Source organism: Schistocerca serialis, chromosome 1 (assembly GCF_023864345.2).
Source record: "Schistocerca serialis cubense isolate TAMUIC-IGC-003099 chromosome 1, iqSchSeri2.2, whole genome shotgun sequence".
NCBI lineage: Eukaryota > Metazoa > Arthropoda > Insecta > Orthoptera > Acrididae > Schistocerca > Schistocerca serialis.
In genome coordinates, this window is record NC_064638.1 from 750,106,622 (window position 1) to 750,121,604 (window position 14,983).

Sequence of the window (14,983 nt, forward strand, 5' to 3'; positions counted from 1 at the left end):
TGACAGTTTTACTGGATGAAAAGAGAAAATGCAGCAAGCGAACAGCTTTGCTCCTGTCTTTATTTTGCAGGGACTGTCAGAGAGAAAATCGTACACATTTGAAATTAAGTGAAAAGCTGTTTGCAAGCCTGTAAGTGCTCTCATTCTCAAATAATGGATAACTAAGGTACAGCTATTCTCGCGTCGTGGGCTATACTGCTTCTTCACTCGCACTCCTACCACCTTGATAGATGAGTGGTTGTAGCCCCGAAAATGATTCTTTCCCGACGGCACTTGTTACGTATACAAAGACTGGTTGAAATCGGTCTAGTGGTTTAGGAGAAGATGTGGAACATACATACACACATACATTCGTGCGCGCACACACACACACACACACACACACACACACACACACACACACACACACACACACACATTTTTGCAATTTGTATGGATAAAATAATGAAAGGGAAAAGGTATTTATGTATTTATATATAGGCAGCCTAGAACTGCGTGAGTGGTCGTAAAGAAATCATAGCCGACAATAGCCGGAGACAAGTGTCACGCCTTGTGAGTGACAGTCTGTTTCGAACTTGACAGCAGTGACTTTGAGACTGCAGGTTCACGTCAACCAGTTTCAGAGCGGACGTTGGACATTTTGCGTCCGGTACGCCAAAAAGAAGGGAAAATTGAAAGGTGGAAAGAGTATATAGAGGGTCTATGCAAGGGTCATGAAGTTGAAGACAGTATTGTAAAGATGGAAGGGGACAAAGATGAAGATGAGATGGAAGATATGATTCTACGATAAGAATTTGGCAGAGCATGAAATACACAAGTCTAATCAAGGTGCCGGGACATACCGTCGGAATTACTGATAGGCGCGGAGAGCCAGTCATGACAAATTCACCATTTATAGTGGAAGATGCATCAGACAGGCGACACACCGTCGGACTTCAGGAAGAATGTAGTATTTCCAAGTCCACAGGAATCAGGTGCGGACAGGTATGAATATTACCGAACTATCATTTTTGATAACTGTTTCTTTTTAAAAGCTATAATTTGTTATAAGAGGGTTGGAACTTTAACAGTGGCGACTATTTATTTACAGTTCGTACAAAATAGAAACTTGTTTCATAGTTTTACTGACCTTTAAAGCAGTCATCAGCATTGTGTATAACCCGTTGCCAACGATGCGGAAGTCGTAGGATACTCTTAGCAGTGTCAGTTGCGTTGACAGTTCGAGCGGCGCGGTGTATTCCCCGACGAATTTGTAGCAGTTCTGAAGCGAATACCGTGAAGTGTTTTCTTCAGTTTAGAAATCGAGTTGAACTTACGAGGGCTTAAGTCAGGCGAGTGCAGTAGGCGGTGTAGCACTTAGCAGCCCCATCAGTCAAACAAATCAGTAACAGCTTGCACTGTACACGGTAACAGCTTGCACTGTACGTGCTTGAGCATTGTCCTGCAAAATGACGGTCAGGTCCTGCAGAAAGTGTGCTGTTCATTTTTGGAACACAACCTACGACCAGCTTAGAGATACTGGCAGTGCTAAGAATATCCTACGACTTCCACATCGCTGGCAATGGGTTATACGCAATGCTGGTGACCACTTTGAAGGCCAGTAAAACTGTCAAACACGTCTCTATTTTGTTCGAGCTTTAAATAAATAGTTGCGACAATTAAAGTTACAACCCTCGTAAGTCATGTTTGCAAATTACTGACACGAATTCGTTGCAGAAGAATGGATAATACTGGTAGAAGCCGACCTTGGGGAAGCTCAGTCTGGATTAAAGAGAAATGTAGGATTCACGAAGCAATACTGACCCTACGACTTACCTTAGAAGGTAGGTTAAGGAAAAGCAAACCTACGTTTACAGCATTTGTAGACTTAGAGAAAGCCTTTGACAATAGTGACTGGAATTCTCTCTTTGAAATTCTGAGGTAAAATAAAGGAAGCGAAGTGCTGTTCACAACTTGTTCGGAAGACGGCAGTTATAAGGGGTGTAGTGGCATGAAAGATAAGCAGTGGTTATAGCTTATCCCCGAAGTTATTCAATCTGTACATTAAAGAATCAGAAAAGGAAACCAAAGAAAAATTTGGAGTAGGAAATTTGTGGTAAGGTCTTATGGGACCAAACTGCAGAGGTCATCGGTCCCTAAGCCTACACATTACTTAAACTAACTTACACTATGGACAACACATACGCCCATGCCCGAGGGAGGACTCGAACCTCCGACGGGGGGAGCCGTACGGACCGTGACAAGGCGCCTGAGACCGCCCGGCTACCCCGTGCGGATTTGGTGAAGGAATCTAAGTTTAGAATAAGAAAAAAAAAACTGATGTATTCCGATGACACTGTAATCTGTCAGAGACAGCAGAGGACTTGCAAGAGCAGTCGAAGACAATGGACAGTGTCTTGAATGGAATATATACACTGATCAGCTAGAATATCACGACCATCGACTTACTATCGATAAAAACCCGTCCAGACGATAGCAGCGTCACCTGATGAGGAAAGACTGCTAGTCAGACACACGCACGGTACATGTAGAACCAGTGAGCGTTCTGTCCGTGTGTAAAATGGGGAATCCGCGTGATCTATCTGAGTTTTACCAAGGGAAGATTGTAATGGACCGGAGGCTCGGCATGAGCATTTCGGAAACTGCACGATTTGTCGAGTGTTGGAGGAGTGCTGTGGTGAGTGTCTTCAATACGTGGAGAAACCATTGTGAAACAACGTCCACATGTGGTGGGGTTGAGTGGCTACCCCTCATTAGAAATGTCAGACGTCATAGGCTGGGCAGACTGGTAAAAGAGGACAGGCGGCGAACTGTAGCGCAACTAACATCACACTTTAATGCTGGACAAATTACAACCGTTTCTGAACACTCAGTGCGCCGAACACTCCTAACGATGGACCTGCGCTGCCGATGATCCATGCATCTGCCAATGTCAGCAGCATGTCAGCGCAGTAGCAGAGCGTTGCTTGGTCTAATGAATCCCGATACGTTCTTCATCATGTCGATGAGATGGAGCGAATCCGTCGTCTTCCGGGGGAACAAGTCCTGGACACCTGTACTGCGGGCCGGAGACAAGCTAGCGATGGCTCCATTATACTCTGGGGAACATTTATGTGGCCATCCTTGGGTCCAGTGGAGCTCGTACGAGGCACCATGACGACCAAGGGGTATCGTACACTGATTGCAGACCACGTAGACCCCTTCATGACGATCATGTCTCCCAACGGCAGTGGCATTTTTCGGCAAGATAATGCACCCTGTCACAAGGCCAGGAGTGTGATGGAGTGGTTCGAGAAACACAGTGACGAGTTCCAATTGATGTGCTGGCCCGATCGAACAGATATTGAATGTGATTGAACGTTGCGTCAGACTCATCGCCCCTATCCCATTCCCGGAATTTCCGGGAATTAGGTGACTTGTGTGCGCAAATGTGGTGCCAACTTCCTCCAGGGAACTACCAAGGCCTCACTGCTTGAATGCCACAAATCTTCGTCGCCGTTCTTCGTGGAAAAGGTGGACATACAGGCTCAAGAGGTAGGTGGTCATAATGTTTCGGTTGAGGAGTGTAAGATGAACATCTTTTTTTTTTTGTCTGACTGGTTTGATGCAGCCCGCCACGAATTCCTTTCCTGTGCTAACCTCTTCATCTCAGAGTAGCACTAGCAACCTACCTCCTCAATTATTTGCTTGACGTATTCCAATCTCTGTCTTCCTCTACAGTTTTTGCCCTCTACAGCTCCCTCTAGTACCATGGAAGTCATTCCCTCATGTCTTAGCAGATGTCCTATCATCCTGTCCCTTCTCCTTATCAGTGTTTTCCACATATTCCTTTCCTCTCCGATTCTGCGTAGAACCTCCTCATTCCTTACCTTATCAGACCACCTAATTTTCAACATTCGTCTATAGCACCACGTCTCAAATGCTTCGATTCTCTTCTGTTCCGGTTTTCCCACAGTCCATGTTTCACTACCATACAATGCTGTACTCCAAACGTACATCTTCAGAAATTCCTTCCTCAAATTAAGGCCGGTATTTGATTTAGTAGACTTCTCTTGGCCAGAAATGCCTTTTTTGCCATAGCGAGTCTGCTTTTGATGTCCTCCTTGCTCCGTCCGTCATTGGTTATTTTACTGCCTAGGTAGCAGAATTCCTTAACTTCATTGACTTCGTGACCATCAATCCTGATGTTGAGTTTCTCGCTGTTCTCATTTCTACTACTTCTGATTACCTTCGTCTCTCTCCGATTTACTCTCAAACCATACTGTGTACTCATTAGACTGTTCATTCCGTTCAGCAGATCATTTAATTCTTCTTCACTTTCACTCAGGATAGCAATGTCATCAGCGAATCGTATCATTGATATCCTTTCACCTCGTATTTTAATTCCACTCCTGAATCTTTCTTTTATTTCCGTCATTGCTTCCTCGATGTACAGATTGAAGAGTGGGGGCGAAAGGCTACAGCCTTGTCTTACACCCTTCTTAATACGAGCACTTCGTTCTTGATCGTCCACTCTTATTATTCCCTCTTGGTTGTTGTACATATTGTATATGACCCGTCTCTCTCTATAGCTTACCCCTACTTTTTTCAGAATCTCGAACAGCTTGTACCATTTTATATTGTCGAACGCTTTTTCCAGATCGACAAATCCTATGAAAGTGTCTTGATTTTTCTTTAGCCTTGCTTCCATTATTAGCCGTAACGTCAGAATTGCCTCTCTCGTCCCTTTACTTTTCCTAAAGCCAAATTGATCGTCACCTAGCGCATTTTCAATTTTATTTTCCATTCTTCTGTATATTATTCTTGTAAGCAGCTTCGATGCATGAGCTGTTAAGCGATAATTCTTCCTGACTAATGTCTTGAACTTCAGCCTACTCTTCATCACTACTGTATTGTGATCTGAGTCTATATCTGCTCCTGGGTACGCCTTACAATCCAGTATCTGATTTCGGAATCTCTGTCTGACCATAATGTAATCTAATTGAAATCTTCCCGTATCTCCCGGCCTTTTCCAAGTATACCTCCTCCTCTTGTGATTCTTGAACAGGGTATTCGCTATTACTAGCTGAAACTTGTTACAGAACTCAATTAGTCTTTCTCCTCTTTCATTCCTTGTCCCAAGCCCATATTTTCCTATAACCTTTTCTTCTACTCCTTCCCCTACAACTGCATTCCAGTCGCCCATGACTATTAGATTTTCGTCTCTTTTTACATGCTGCATTACCCTTTCAATATCCTCATACACTTTCTCTTTCTGTTCATCTTCAGCTTGCGACGTCGGCATGTATACCTGAACTATCGTTGTCGGTGTTGGTCTGCTGTCGATTCTGGTTAGAACAACCCGGTCACTGAACTGTTCACAGTAACACACCCTCTGCCTTACCTTCCTATTCATAACGAATCCTGCACCTGTTATACCATTTTCTGCTGCTGTTGATGAACATCAACAAAAGCAAAAGAAGGATAATTGAATGTAGTCAAATTAAATCAGGTGATGCTAAAGGAATTAGATAAGGAAACAACACATTTAAAGTAGCAGATGAGTTTTTTTATTCGGGTTTCAAAACCCCTGTGACGTAGGCCAAAGTAGAGGGAATATAAAATATGTAGTGACAATGACAAAAATAGCGTTTCTGAAGAACGGAAATTTTTCGACGTCGAATACAAATTTAAGTGTTAGGAAGTTGGTTCAAAGGGCTCTGAGCACTATGGGACTTAACGTCTGAGGTCATCAGTCCCCTAGAACGTAGCCCTACTTAAACCTAACCAACCTGAGGATATCAGACACATCCATGCCCGAGGCAGGATTCGAACCTGCAACCGTAGCGGTCACGCGGTTCCACACTGTAGCACCTAGAGCCGCTCGGCCACCGCGGCCAGCAATTTTGGGATAGTTACTGGTTTTTGCTTTTCAAACAATGAATAACAGATGTTCCGCAACAACTAGTACTGACTTATCGAAGTTTAGGTTATGAATTATAGCACAGTTATGTCGTATTAGTGTAATCTGAATGGTCGCTTGATAATAAGACGAAGCGGACATGGCAGGGATTGATGCTGATTTAATGTGCTGAAGATCAGATAGGTAGATGGCGTAACTAATGAGGAGGTGTGGAACAGTACTGGGGAGAAAAGAAATTTGTTGCACTAAGAAGGAATCGTGACAGGACACATTCTAAGAGATCAAGGATCACCAATTTAGAACTGGAGCGAAGCGTGGGTGGTAAAAATCTCTTGAGACGGAATGCAGTAAGCAGATTCAGAAGAATGTAAGTTGCCGTAGTTATTCGGCGATGGTGAGGCTTGCACAGGATGTAGTATAATCGATAGCTGCAGCGAACTAGATTTCCAACTGAAGACAAGAATAAAAAGACCTACACCACAAAGGGCCTTTGCTAATAGCGGTACATTAAGCTGCCCGTCCTAAATGAACCAAACGATGCGGAAACTGGACAGTAACTGACCATAGGCGTGTACTGTACTCCGACGGATCGTGATTTTGGCTGTCTAATGATGCAAGGCGTCCGTTCACCTACTGCCCGATGAGGCGTTTACCCAGCAGTGTGTGTGTGTGTGTATGTGTCTGTGTGTGTGTGTGTGTGTGTGTGTGCGTTGGTGGGCAGCGGGACGATACTTCAGGCTGAAGGTGGTTCTGTGATGTTTTGGTGCTGTTTTTCGTACCATGACTTTCCCCACGATTTCAGGTTACTGTGATCATGAACCAGGATGGCTATTTCAACATCCTCCATGACCAAGTGCTGTCCTTCCTTTTAATTCTTCGTGGTGAGTGTGTTGTGGACACTCCCTACTTCAAAGATGACAGCAGCCGTGTTAACACAGCTACACGCGTTCCTTTCTTATTTGCAAGACACTCAAGGACCGTATTACATCTGACCTTAACTCCACAGAAACTGCCTGGGACTGTTTGTGAAAGTGGATGAAACGTAGTAGTTAGCACACGACGATTTGATAGCTCTACGGAATCTCCCTTTATCATCTATGACTGGATTACGCTGTAGATGACATGCCGGAAAAAAACTTGAGAACTTTCATTCTCCATCCACTTTAACGATCGCCGTTGCGCAGCAGTTAAAGTTTTGGACTCACTTTAGAGTTGGATCAAAATTTCTGTGTAGTCTTCCTGATTTCTTCTGTTTTGTGGCTTCCCTGAAGTGTTTCACGCAGTTACCGGGACGATCATTTTAAGAAGTCTGCACACTCTTCAAGCCACCGCACGGAGAGTGGCGGAGGGTACCCTGTACCACTATTACTTATTTCCTTTCCTGTTCCACTCGAAAATGGAGTGAGGGAAAAACGACTATCTATATACCTTTGTATGAGCCATAATTTCTCTATCTTATCTTCGTGGTCCTCACTCGAAATGTATGTTTGCGGCAGTAGAATCGTTTTGCAGTCAACTTCAGTTACCAGTTCCCTGAATGTTCTCAAAAGCGTTCCTCGAAAAGAATGTCGTCTTCCCTTTAGTGATTCTCATTTGAGTTCCCGAAACATCTCCGTAACACTTGCGTGTTGTTCGACTCTACCGATAACAAATCTAGGTGCCTGCTTCTGTGTGGCTTCGATGTCTTTGTTTAAGCTGACATGGTACGGATCCCAAACACTCGAGAAGTACTCAAGAACAGGTCTCTCGAGCGTCCTCCTTTACAGATGAACCACTCTTTCCCAAAATTCTCCCAATTAGCAAAGTCCACTGTTCGCCTTCCCTACCACAATCCTCAGATATTCGTTCCATTTTATATCGCTTTGTAACGTTATGCCCAGATATTTAAACGACGTGACTGTGTTAAGCAGGTGACTACTAATGCTGTTTCCGAACGGCTTTGTTCCTCCACTCATTCGCGTCACCTTACATTTTTTCTACGTTTAGTGCCAACTGCCATTCGTCGCACCAATTATAAATTATGTCTAAGTCATCTTGTATCCCCTTACAAACACTCAAATTCGACACGTTCTCATACACCACACCACATCAGCAAACAACTGCTGATTACTGCCCACCCCTTCCGCCAAATCATTTATGTGTACAGGAAATACTAGCGGCCTTATCACTCTTCCCTGGAGCGCTGCTGACGATATCCTTGACTCTGATGAACACTCACTGTCGAGGGCAACATAGGGGGCTCATTACTAAAGAAAAAAATGAAATGAGCCTATGGCATCGTTGGCCGGGAGGCACCAGACAGGGGAGTTCGGCCGCCAAGTGCAAGTCTTTTTTCAGTTACACAGTGGGCGACTTGCACGCCGGTGATGAGGATGAAATGATGGCGAGGGCAACACAACACCCAGCCCACGAGCGGAGAAAAATTTCCAGCCTGGCTGGGAATCGAACCCGGGCCCACTTGCACGGGAACCAAGCACGTTACCACCTTTTTTTATCTCATTTTGTTCTACATTGTTCGTTGAATTTGTTCGGGGCGGATGTCTGCTGACACACGTTTAGGTTTGTCGTTGATTAATTCACTTAGTTTTTTTCTTACAGAGGGTAGCTAACCCTCTGACCGAACAGGCTGAACTACCGTTCCGGCTTGTTTTGAAGTGGAAATGTCTTGTGGCTAGGGTAGACCTGTCACCTGGTGCAAGTCTTTCGAGTTGACGACGCCACTTCGGCGACTTGCGTGTTAGTGGGGATGAGATGACGATGATGAGACAACACAACACCCAGTCCCGGAGCGGAGAAAATCTCCCACCCACCCGGGAATCGAACCCGGTGCTCTTGGCATGACAGTCCGTCGCTCTGACCACTCAGCTGTCGGGGCGGACGCATCCAGCTAAGTAGACGGACAGTACTTGAGAAACCTTGAAGCCACTCACATTCCTCGGAACCTACTGCATATACTCGTACCTTCGTTAAAGGCTGCAGTGGGGTATCGCGCCAAACTTTTTTCGAACTCTAGAAATATGGAATCCGCCTGTTGCCCGTCATACATAATTCGCAGTCTTTTCCAACTGTACTACAGTAATTAGTCTCTAATGGCCTCAATAATTATGGGCTGTTAAACATTGATTTTTGCGTTCTTTTCTCATTTACCTGCTGCTGCTGAACAACGTTTGTCACTCACATACCCCCCTGTATAATATTTAATACGAAAAATTTGTACAGAAACCATCAGGGCTGTACTGTGGGTGTGGCAGATAGTCACTTTTTGATGTTTTGCAACAGAGCTGTTGACAGTGTGAGGGAACATTCTCGTGGTACAGCCATCAAGCAACTGTATGCTTTTGCCACTCTCCGAAACCGACAAGTAAAAGCGACCGGCAACCTTTGTACCTGGGACGACTACGTGTTCCTAATCCATTCCACGTTCGTCAAGGAGGAACTTCAACTGCATCCTGAAGAAATACTGCACCTTGGTCTACATTACCGGAGGCGAAGCACCTGATTTCCAATTGATGTGTATCTTTCAATATCGTTATCGTAATGAAGTGAGCTGTGTGTCTGATTTGTTCACGCACCTTGTTGACTAGGCAGGTGCGAAAGTGATAATTAGCAAGCGTGAGTTTCTGCACACGACATTCAAAATTCCCGAGATTTACGAAACGTTGTAGTCTCTCAAGAGAATGAACCGCCTCATTTTACAGGTCACAAGTAGTAAGAGAAAGGAAAAAGGGCACAAGGCATGGGGAATTATTTCCGAAACGCGTCATGTGCTAGATAATTTAAATTAATATTAAATTCTGAGTTGAAGCAAAAACGTTTTTATACTAATAACGAATCCTTTGTTTTACAGTCGCAGACTTTTATAGGCCTTTCATAAAGGGTGGAATACGTTACCCGTCAAAAGTTTTCGATCACCCACAAAAAAGCTGTATAATTTATTAAAAACACATCGTACAAGCTAAACAGACCAACAATATAAATATTTTCTCTTTCCAGCATTAACTACAATATAATATGGTTTAGATTTTAGCTGTTTCAGAGCGTCCATTCTTTGCCCTGACAACAGCGGCGAAAACTCTCGGCATTCTGGATTTAAGATTTTGATGTCCAGCACGTCTGTAAATTATTTCTTAGTTCATCATTTGCTTTCTGACTCTCTGTCAAATTCGTCACATAAGAGTTCAATGGACAAAATAATATTCTTCAGTTTCCCGTATTTCTCTTTCCTACAGACATATCCTGTCCATAGTTTAGTAGTATGTTTTGGATCACTGACCTGCTGCAGAACAAACCCATCGTTTAATAAGACTCTTGCCCGACGGAACTAGATAGTTGATCAGTATCCTTCCTTCTTTAATGTCCCATTAATTGTTATTAGATCACTGACTTTATGACCCGTGAAACATCCTCACACGTTGACCGACCCTCCACCATGCTTCACCGCTGGCGTTGCACACTGGCTCTTCATATGTTCACCAACAAGTCGACGAGCAAACATTTGACTATGGATTTCAAATACTTAAAATATAGATTCGTCCATGAATAACACCTTCTATTATTGCTGTACGCTCCAGTTCCTATGTTGCTGTGCGCGCTGCAATATTTTCACCTTATTTCGTTTGTGTAATAAAGGTTTTTCGATCGGTATGGACTTTTGTTGCTGTTGTCTTAGTATAATAGCCTTCTTGATGCAGAGCTGTAATTAGAGCACGTTTTTCAATTCCCATCTTCTGCTTCCGTCCCATTAGAAGGTAGTGTGGTACGGGCCTGATCAGGTATACAAACACAGTGCTAGACGTATACAATATATTGAAAACTAATGCGAACTGATTGCCGCGTAGGCAGCAGAAGGAACGAGGCCAATTCGAATGGAACCGTCTAAGGTAAAGGCACATCACAGTTGTTGGGGTTACTCGTTAGGCGAACAACTAAATACATAACAGAGGTGCTTAGTAATCATAGCGTGTAGGCTTTCACGGCCGGCGTCTTCAGTAATTAAAACCTCCGGGCTAAGAGGCCGTGGTCCAATAGTAAAAATACTTCTCCCTGACGTTTCGTTGCAAGCTGCGGGCAACATCATCTGAGGTGAGTATACGACTGGCTGCTAGGCCGTGGAGGTCCTGTTTACAAAGAGCGCGTAGAGGGCGCCACAACTCGTCACGTGTTGTCAACAGTAAAACTATCTCTGGCTGGCGTCATTACTCTCGATCGAAGGTAATCGATTGTCACATCTTTGGTACAGAGTCGATCGCCATATCTTATCTAGCTTCAAGCCTTCTCCTTTCCTGTTAAAATTATTGTGGTGTTTAAAAATCTCTACAGCCTCTCTATACATACGTGCATAATAATGCGATGTCTTAGCTAGCACGCTCGTCTCACTAAATTTTATTTCATGGTCACCCGTTTCAAAAACATGTTCCGCTACAGCCGATTTGTCCGTGTGTCCCAGTCGACAGTTCCTTTTATGTTCAGTTAGGCGAGTATTGATACTTCTGTCGGCTGTAGCGGAACATGTTTTTGAAACGGGTGACCATGAAATAAAATTTAGTGAGACGAGCGTGCTAGCTAAGACATTGCATTATTATGGACGTATGTATAGAGAGGCTGTAGAGATTTGTAAACACCACAATAATTTTAACAGGAAAGAAGAAGGCTTGAAGCTAGATAAGATATGGCGATCGACTCTGTACCAAAGATGTGACAATCGATTACCTTCGATCGAGAGTAATGACGCCAGCCAGAGATAGTTTTACTGTTGACAACACGTGACGAGTGGTGGCGCCCTCTACGCGCTCTTTATAAACAGGACCTCCACGGCCTAGCAGCCAATCGTAGACTCACCTCAGATGATGTTGCCCGCAGCTGGCAACGAAACGTCAGGGAGAAGTATTTCTACTATTGGACCACGGCCTCTTAGCCCGGAAGTTTTAATTACTGGAGAGGTGCTTAGTCTTTACATGTTTACACTTTTTTATCAGAATGGGGATAAGGTAGAATATTCAAAACGAAAACTCTGTTTTAGCCAAATGTCCATAGTTGCGACAAGTAATCGAAAACGCTGGCGGGTTGTGTAAAACAACTATGTCTGAAGGTAGAGAATTTAGTACGCTGTAAAGCAGCGGACTCTTCCCGAACGAATTTCTGAGGGAAGAGAATTCAGTACACTTTAAAATAGAAGACGCTCTGAGTACTCTCATTCCTCTGACAAAGTAGCTAACGAAGCATGAGTAGCATTTTGTAATTGTAAGAGTCATTGAAGAGTGAATGCGGTAGACATGGATTGTTTTAAAATTTTGACTAATAATTCATGTAAATTAATAAGCTACTTTCGCAGCAACTTTAGTGATTAAAAATCTACTAGCGACACAATTGTGCTCTTGAGGAACATGAGAACTATCTTACTGGTTTCTAAATCGACCACACTTTCAAGTGTTAAAGTTACTAATTAATGTAGCGGCTGGTTCATTTAAATAGCCTTGAATGAAATTTTCACTCTGCAGCGAAGTGTGCTCTGTTATGAAACCGCCTGGCAGTTTAAAACTGTGTGCCGGACCGAGACCCGAACTCGCGACCTTTGTCATTCGCGGACAATAGACTGAGCTACCTAGGCACGGTGGAGCACTTGCCCGCGAAAGGCATAGGTCCCAAGTTCGAGTCTCGGCCCGGCACACGGTTTTAATCTGCTAGGAAGTTTCATAATAGTCTCATCTTTCTTGGGTACGTCAGAACACGACGAAACGACCATTGCGCTCAGGGATCTCCTGGCAGTGCACTGAAAAGAAGTGACAAAAGGTCCCTTAATGAGTACGCTTTAGCGGCCGCTGAGTCTATTTTTTCTGTCTATTAATCTTAGAAATCAGACTCATGCCTAAACTAACCTATAAAAGAAAGAAAGTTGCCGCCTCATGCTATTCGGCACTTGTGTTGGCCGAGAGGAGGACTGCTTACGTCACTCTTTTAGGGCAGAGGTGTTAATTCGCGCTCATTAAATTCAGATTTCTCAAGAGTCTCTCCTGGTAATGATCACGCGCTCTGTCTGATCAAAAGTATCTGGTCGGCTATTAGTGGATATTACTAAGGGATTTGTCCATCCTTCGACTTTCTGACGGCTTGAACTCTGCCTGTGACACTTTCAAGGAGATACGAGCCGGCCTGTGTGGGCGAGCGAATCTAGGCGCTTCTGTCTGGAACCGCGAGACCGCCACGGTCGCAGGTTCAAATCTTGCCTTGGGCATGGATGTGTGTGCTGTCCTTATGTTAGTTAGGTTTAAGTAGATCTAAGTTCTAGGGGACTGATGACCTCAGATGTTAAGTCCCATAGTGCTCAGAGCCATTTAAACCATTTGAAAGAGGTACGAGAATAGCTGGAGAGGAATGATGGTCCATTCTTCCACAAGAGCCAAAACTAGAAAAGACAGTTATGTTGGATGATGGGATCTGGAGCCAAGTCGGCGCTCTGACTCATCGCGAAGGTGTTCCATTGGGTTCATGTCGGGACTCTGAGCAGGCCAGTCCATTCCAGGTATGTTATTGTCCAGAAACCATTCCACATTGTGAGTACCTGGCGGTATCCTATTACCTTTGTTCAGATAGTGTACATTCTGAAGACGTGATGTCATGTTAGCACAGTGCTGGACACCAGCCCTTGATGTTCCGAAGTGGTAGGAGTACGCAATAAATCGGATTGCTTTCGGATTCTGGGCTTTGCTCCAAAGAGTGCACGCTAGGATTTGGTAACAATGTCCGAAACTTTATGAGCTTACATGGTAGTTGGTCACCAGTTCCCTTTCCCTAGTAATTCTGTCCATGCGAGCTTTGCGCAAAAATAATTTCCTTACCCATGTGGCTAGTCGATGCTTTTTCGCATTCAACTGCTTAGTGTAAATAATTATTCTTCCATCCATAATCAGTATTCGTTATTGATCCTACCGCAATAGTTTTATTTTTAAATTCCTAAATAACTTATGGTGCCGAAGTGAGAGGTAGTAGCAGGTCTGTGGTCTTCCAAACTTTTGTAAACTAAACAGACATATATAATAATTGCATTCAAAGGAAAAATTAGTTAGGGGTCATTAAGTGATTGTGCAGGGGTAGTTTCCTCCTTTTGTTATTGTAAGCATATGTAATGTCTGATTTGCAGAAGAAATGACCTTATTAGGCGCCAGCAGCACAGTTGTCTGATGATTAAGACACGCAATCTGTATTTTCCATTGTATCAACTTCTGCGTTAACTGATCGGATACACCTTCCTCTGGTATTAAAAAAATCGACCCAAGGGTGATCAAGTGAGTTCCCTCGCTCTTACAAGTGATAAATCCACAAACCAGGAGCCACATCCCCACAACTTCGAGAAAGAATCTTTTACTCTGTAGCGAAATGTACGGTCTTTTGAATTGTGGGCGGGAGCGAGGCTCAAAAGGTCGCACTCTGCTGTTGCTGACGGTGCTTTCCAGGCACGCCTTATTTCTGTAAACAAGGATTCAAAATGTCAATGTCGTTCGCTTACTGCGAAGCTCCTCCGAATACTAATCCAACATAGGAACTTCTCCTCTATCTTGGTTGGTTTCCAACGATGAAATTTTAGTTTTGTTTTGTTGATATATGTTCTGAAATAATATGAGAGAGGAGGTAACTTGACCGGTGGAAGTAGTCTGACTACACGGCTTTTTAAAGTAGAGCTCCTTCATAAAATTGCTCGCCCGACGGGGACTGGTAATGAATTTTCATAGATGTGGCCCTTAATTTTCTACATTATGAAATTCTTGGCCAAATTCAGAAATATCTATTTTTCTCTTCAGGATTATTCACATGAAAAACATTCCAAAACAGATGAAAACCATCTGGCAACGCGGGGTAGTGGGTTAGACGACTGAAAACTGACGGTTAGTTTGCAGTTGCGTTGTCTGAAGTTTCAGAGCATTTATTATAGCCAGTGCATGGTTTCTGCATCTCGCAACACAAATCAAAAGAGCAGCTATAGCAGCTGATCTCTAGGTAAAGTGCCCTCCTTAACTCTAGTCCCCCGAGCAGTATTTTGTCCCTGATCAGATGTTTATAAAGTATTCTCACAAACGTGTTACAAGA